This window comes from Jaculus jaculus, chromosome 1, assembly GCF_020740685.1.
Source record: "Jaculus jaculus isolate mJacJac1 chromosome 1, mJacJac1.mat.Y.cur, whole genome shotgun sequence".
Classification (NCBI taxonomy): Eukaryota; Metazoa; Chordata; class Mammalia; order Rodentia; family Dipodidae; genus Jaculus; species Jaculus jaculus.
The window spans coordinates 269,408,947-269,416,175 of NC_059102.1; the positions used below are offsets into that span (position 1 = coordinate 269,408,947).

At 42.5% G+C, this 7,229-nt stretch overlaps 1 long non-coding RNA gene across 1 annotated transcript; it reads right to left on the reverse strand.

The window, feature by feature from the left end:
* Positions 1 to 4,369: 4,369 nt before the first annotated feature.
* On the reverse strand, positions 4,370 to 6,980 carry LOC123459821. Its single transcript, XR_006636563.1, has 2 exons — positions 6,911 to 6,980; positions 4,370 to 4,625 (listed from the first exon to the last, which is right to left on the reverse strand). It is a non-coding gene; the product is annotated as an uncharacterized LOC123459821 (long non-coding RNA).
* Between the last annotated feature and the right edge of the window lie 249 nt (positions 6,981 to 7,229).

Here is a 7,229-nt window from a genome sequence, read left to right on the forward strand (position 1 = left end):
TTTTGATTAGATATGTTCATATTAGGACTGGGTGATCTATCTGGATTTCCTTGCATTTGACTTTTCATGTTATTTCTTTTGTGCTGTGTCTGCCCATGACAGTGTATAGGCATGTAGGTGGGTGGATCAGCCTGGGCTCAAGCACAATGGGAATCTGAAGCAGCCTGGGGCAGTTGCCAAGCAGCCTGGGCTTTGGCTGTCACTTACCAACACCACCTGATCTACTGCCTGGCGGGGGCACAAAAGTTGCCTGAGCTGTCAAGCAGTAATGCACCAAAGCTGCCTGCATTCGAGCTAGGAGGGACACTGAGGCACCAAGCACTGAAGCAGCCCAAACTCTGACATGGAAACACTGGGACCGGGAAGCAGTCTGCGCTCCCCCACCACAGGACAGTGGCAAACAGTCAGCGAGGCAGACAGGTAGGGGATGGCACCTGAGCTGGTGCAAGCAACAGAAACAGTCTGAGCTTGCTTGGCAGTTGCTGTGGTCCTGGACTTGCTGAAAGTGCTGGGGCAGGAGCAGTAAGTGAGTGAGTGGGCAGAGCAGTCTAAGCTTCCACACACAGGGATTGATTGGCACATGGGGCGCTGTAGATATGGTGGCTACTTGGGGGGAGGGGTGGGCTAACTGCCCACAAAGGAATCAGGGTTTCCCTGTTTTTGCCTGGACTCACTGAACCTGCGATGTCCCCAGCCATAAGTGGGCAAGTGGGTGGAGCAGTCTAAGCTTCCACACACAGGGATTGATTGATCACTGTTCAGCTGTGCAGTGGATACCTCGGCTACTTGGGGGGAGGGGTGGGCTACCCACCCGCAAGGGGATCAATGATTCCCTGTTTTTCCCCCCTCTGTGCCCTCCCACTGGCAATCTATTGGATATTGCTCTCCCCTAAAAGACCCAGTGAACCTTTAATGTCTTGCCTTTCTTTCCCCAGGATTTGCAGCACAGCTAGGCAGTTGCTAACTTGGCTGGAAGTCTCTCCAGCCCTCTTCCATGCTGGCTTTTATAGGGGTGCTAGGAATCTGAACTCAGGTCTCCATGCTTACACACAAGCACTTTACCAGCTGAGACATCTCCCCAGGTCAGCCACTACCATCTTAATCAGAGCAGTTGTGATTACCTGCAAGAGACTCTCAACAAGGTCAGACCTATTGGCATTCTCCCATAAAATGTCGAGGATCATTAGACCCTTATGTGAAATTTTAGCCTTTCCTTCCTGAGCAATCCCCAGACCCTCCAGCTGGCTACATAAGATCTTAGGATATGCTAGAGTGGACGGGAGGTAGAAAACTATGCAGCTATGGAAAAGCCTTCACCTATGCTAGGGTGAGACTCTTCAGAGATGCATTTTGTGGGTCACCCACAATGCCTCCTGGAAGTCACCAAGCTGGATTTTTATGGAAGTGCTCTTTCGATCTGCCATTTGCACCCTTTCTGGTGACTAGACATTGGCTCATGCAACAAAGAGAGGAAAGTATTTAGATAAAATGTGTCAAACCTTGAGATAATTCAGTTATGTGGTTGCTTGAAGACCCATAGATAGGGAAAGGATATAAATAGACAACTTATATAGGCAAATACAAATAATTAAAAAAAAAAAAAAACAGGGCTGGAGAGATGGCTTAGCGGTTAAGCGCTCGCCTATGAAGCCTATGGACCTCAGTTCAAGGCTCGGTTCCCCAGGTCCCACATTAGCCAGATGCACAAGGGGGCGCACGCGTCTGGAGTTTGTTTGCAGTGGCTGGAAGCCCTGGCGCGCCCATTCTCTCTCTCTCCCTCTATCTGTTTTTCTCTCTGTGTCTGTTGCTCTCAAATAAATAAATAAAAAATGAACAAAAAATATTAAAAAAAAAAAACAGAGAGGAATCCATGCTTTTGAATTCTAGAGCAGGGCTAAAGAAACCTTGACATGTTATTTTCAGTCTGCCTGACCTGGCAAAATTCATAAAGTAAACAATATGTAATGTGGCCAGACTGCAATGAGCTGAGGACCTTCATCCATACAAGTACCATCCTAAATTAAGATGACCTTTAAGGAAAACAACAGGATAAAGCATTTTCAGTAACTATCCTAAGGTAGAATTCAGCAAAAGCACAAATCTATATGTCATAAATTTGTTTATTACAATGTCAGCTATTACAGAAAAATAATGACAACTAGAAATTTAATGTCTAACACTAGGAAAACAGTGTTATAAATTATAGCATATCCAATAAAAATGACATTTGAAAGACAGAGGTAACTATCAAAATGCTAATGATGCATTGTTGGTTTTAAAAATGATAAAAATTTTCATATGAAGGAGTTTTCACTACAAACAAGGACAATATCTTATTGTCTATAAACAAAAGTGTCCTGTATATTTCATGTTAGCAGGAGCCTATAACATTTGGAAGGCAAGTCTTGAATCCTGCTTCCACTTTGCTTGGATTCCCTTCACTAATCAGCTGTGTGGGAGAATCACATTCCCTAATATTTGTGTTCCTGCACTTGTAACCTGGGGTAAAGAATACAAGACAAGGAAAAAGAAAGAAGTTTTTATAATCTATAATATACTACATAAGAAAAATAATAAAATTATCAGGAAACAACAAACTAAAGAAAGAGTTTTACATGGAGATAACAGAACTGATAATAAGAGTGCAAAACAACTTTGGGAGAATTCTGGGGGTGATGTGTGTGTGTGTGTGTACCTGGTTGTAAAGTGAAGGTTGCTGGAAGGCTTTCAGGGTGGCTTTGAATTCATGACGATCCTCCAACCTCTGCCTCCCAAATTCTAGGATTAAAGACGTTCACCACCATGCCCGGCTTGGAAAACTTTTTAATTGAAAGAAATGTATATGCAATTTAATTTATTCTTCATGCTCCTTTGTAAAACCTAAAAACAGCTTCTTAAATTTTCTGTTTTGTTTGTAAGTTCTTACATAATGTGACACTACGCACAATTTGGTTGTACTGCACCAACTTGACAGGAAGCCATAAATACGTGCAATTTGGGAGCAACTGTATATAAAAAGTGTAGCTATCATAGTATCAATTTTGTTGTTTGTTTTGTTATGGGTTTTTTTGTGGTGCTGGGGATCAAACCCAGGACCTTCTACATACTAGACCAGCACTCTACCACTAAACTATACCCCCAGACCTTGAGCATACATGTTTGCTGAATGGTTAATCAAAGAAATGAATATGAGGCTGATGTGCTGCCCCCTGTCCTAAGGAGGAACATATCATATAAATAAGCATGGAAATGCCCAGTAAAGATTATTTGTTCGGTGTTAGTGCCTCACACAAGCTAAGCAAGCACTCTACCACAGTGTTATGGCCCCAGCCCAAGAGTTTGTCTTGATTCAAAGTAGTGACCCTGTAGGCAATTGTAGTATTGTAAAGAAAGATGATACAACTTTAAATCATATTGTGTCTAAGGGCTGGAAAGATGCCTTAGTGGATAGGGCACTTGTCTGCAAAGCCTAAGGATGCAGCTTCAATTCCCCAGTAGGGTATGATGGTACAGTCACATAAACCACATAAATCAGATGCACAAGGTACCGCATGCATCTGGGGTTCATTTGCAATGACTACAGTCCCTGGCATATGCATTCTCTTCTCTCTATCTGCCTCTGTCTGTCTGTCTGTCTGTCTGTCTCTCTCTCTCTCTCTCTTTCTCTCTCTCTCTTAAATAAATAAATAAAAATATTTTTAAAAGATTGTGACTAGAATCACATCCCCAAATTTCCCAACCCCAATCCCTAACACAACAAAAAAGTACTTATCAATAGCAATGAAAGACCAAAGTGCTGAAAACAAGTAACTGAATGTGCAGCTCTACACAAATACATACATTCCCAAGAACTAGGTATGGATCCATCCAGCTGAGTGGAGTGTCCGGGTCATTTGAGCTGCAGGGTATAATCTCAGAAGGGAGAATACAACCCAATGAACACAGTATTTTTGTTTCTACCCAGCATTCTGCCAGGCCACAGACAAGTGGCTGGATCACAGAATTCTTAGTACTTCAAACACAGCTTGAGAAGAAAGCAATCTGGTTTAGGGAAGTCTGGGGAAGCAGTTCAATAGGTATCCAGTATATTACTGCAAATAGAACGTCTGGATGAGTTTCCTAAGCATGTGCAAGAAGGAAAGAAATGTGAGACCAGACACATTTATTAAAAAGAAGGAAGCAAAAATGTTTTTAAAAAAAATTTTAGCCGGGCGTGGTGGCGCACGCCTTTAATCCCAGCACTCGGGAGGCAGAGGTAGGAGGATCGCCGTGAGTTCAAGGCCACCCTGAGACTACAGAGTTAATTCCAGGTCAGCCTGGACCAGAGTGAGACCCTACCTCACAAAACCAAAAAAAAAAAAAAAAAAAAAAAAAAAATTTAAAAAAAAGAAGAAGGGAAGGAGGGAAGAAACTTCATGTTATAGAACAACAAATATTAACATGAATCTCAGTTAAAGAATCCCAAACAAGTTGATAAACAGCAGAATGAGATTTAATACAGGGTTTTGCTAACTAGCCCAGGCTGGCCTGAAACTTATGATTCTCCTGTCTCGGCTCTTGAGTTCTGGAACCACTTGTACGCCACCAGGTATAGCTGAGATTATTTTTCAATGAAGACTGAAGTACTAAAGAAGCAAGTTGGGGAGGGGGGGAAAGGAAGAAATAAACACAAAGAAACAAGTTAGTTAAATAGCAACATTACAGAATGAATAAAGCATTTAGAACATCAGAGGAAACATAACTATATGTGGAAAGTTGAATTACTGAAATAAAAGGCTTATAAATAAGTTAAACATTAGAGATATTGATAGAAATGAAACACAAAGAATATATACTATGTGGCTGAGATTCCTTAGACAAATAATCTGAGTATAGCAGAAGGTATATTTGACAAAATGTGCATTATTTTCCTGAAATGAAGACAACAGAATAGCAGTCATAAAAGTCTAAATGAAATATCTTGAGACTATTTTATCAGCCTAATATTTTTTTCCTCAAGGAAGGCAGGATGTATATATAAATCACTTTTAAAACAATGATTTCAAAATGTAATAGAGACATTAAGAAATGACCTAAAGTGGGGGCTGGAGAGATGGCTTAGTGGTTAAGGCACTTGTCTGCAAAGACCAAGGACCTAGGTTCAGTTTTCCAGTACTTGCGTAAGCCAGATGCACAAGGTGGCACATCCATCTGCAGTTCATTTGCAGTGGCTAGAGGCCATGGCATGCCCATATTCTCCTCTCTCTCTCTCTCTCTCTCTCTCTCTCTCTCTCTCTCTTTCTTCCTCTCCCTCTCTCTCAAATAAATAAATAATATATTAAAAAGAAATGACCTATGACCTATAGTAATCAATTCAGGAATGCAAAAGACATAGATTCAGTGGGGTGTGGTGGTACAGTCAGGAAGCAGAGGCAGGAAGATCAGAAGATTCAAGGTCAGCCTGGGCTACATAGACCCTTTTTCAAAAAAAAGAAAGAATAATAAATAGGGTTAAGGCTAGTGATGTAGCTGATAGAGTGATTGCCTAGCATGCAAGCCAATACCCAGCACCACATAAGGCTGCATGTTAGTCCCTGAGATCCCAGCACTCAGGAAATGGAAGTAGGAGGATCAGAAATTTAAAGTCTTCTTAAAGTTTGCCACCAGCCTGAGATTCATGTAACTCTGTCTCAAATAAATAAACAAATAAGTAACCCACAACGAAGAACTATGGGAAGCTGCATAACTAAATATGGGTAACATACCCAGGAAAGTAAAAATAACCATAATGTAACTTTTAAAAACCAGGAAACAAAAGAAGTGATCAGAAGAAATGTGTTAAATGCTCTCATTTTTCCTAGAAGGGATTAATTACACTAGCAAAACCTGAAAGGTGTATTTAAAAACTCTCCAGTCACTCATTTAATTCTCTCTCCCTTCCCCCAGTCCTCTCTCCATCCTCTTTTAAATTCCTTAAAGGAATAAAGAGTATTTTATTATAGCTCTTGTAGTAAAATGTGCTTACTTCAAATCCAACAATACTTTCCATTTCCCTATAGTTTCTTACATTGAATCTAAATGAATACTTTTAATTTAAAAAGCACATATTTTTTAGTTTAATTTTAACAAAATATTTATATGTAGCTTCTAACTATGTAGACATGTAAACTACGTTTAAGTAGTGCCCATCCAGTGTTAACTATGGTTATTTCTGGGCAGTAGAAGTTCCCCAATGTGAACTTTCCTGCATTTAAAAATAATTGTTCTGGGCTGGAGAGATGGCTTAGCAGTTAAGCGCTTGCCTGTGAAGCCTAAGGACCCCGGTTCGAGGCTCGGTTCCCCAGGTCCCACGTTAGCCAGATGCACAAGGGGGCGCACGCGTCTGGAGTTCGTTTGCAGAGGCTGGAAGCCCTGGCGCGCCCATTCTCTCTCTCTCCCTCTATCTGTCTTTCTCTCTGTGTCTGTCGCTCTCAAATAAATAAATAATAATTTTAAAAAAAAAAAAAAATAATTGTTCTCAAGAAGCACATCGCCTCTGTTAAAAACCACACACACGGTTAGTGTTTAACTGATGAGTGATACCAGACGTGACTATATCAGGATGATGAAGGGGAGAGGAGGGAGTGGTCAGGACTAAAGCAGGGAGGGCGGCGGGAGGCCTGGCAGACAGGAAGCGCCCCCTGCTGCGAGCAGAGCGGGGCTGCAAGCTGACCTACTTTCTTGGCAGATCTGTTTGCAGCCAGAGCTACTGTGGAGAACCCGCCATGCCTCCACCAAGCCTCTGAGGAAACTAGCTGGGCTCTGTGCCATGCTTCCTGTGGGCGAGCCAAGGGCTGTCTGTCCCATGCAATCCAGCTTCCCAGAGAGGAATCCCCTTGCAGATGCTGGCCAGACTTCCAGAAGGAGGACCCGAGGGCTTCCTCTAGCCTACCTTGGTTGCCCACTGGGACCTCTGGCCAGAGGACAGACTCCCTGATGTCCTGGGCTCTGGGATCTTGACCTCTCCAGTGGATGTCCTTTTCTAGCTCCTTGGGGCCAGAGGGCGATCTGCAGGGCCACAAGCACAATTTCAGTTTCTTCCTTGTCCTTGCAGCTCCCAGCATATGCTGTAAGCTTGGGAAGGACCCAGAACCTGTCACCACTGTCCTGTCTCTCTCAGCATCCTGTGTCCTTGGGCAGTGTCCAAAGTGCCTGGAGGCCCGTTTTCCTTATTTTATGGAGGAAAAGATACCATGACCATCTCAGTGTCA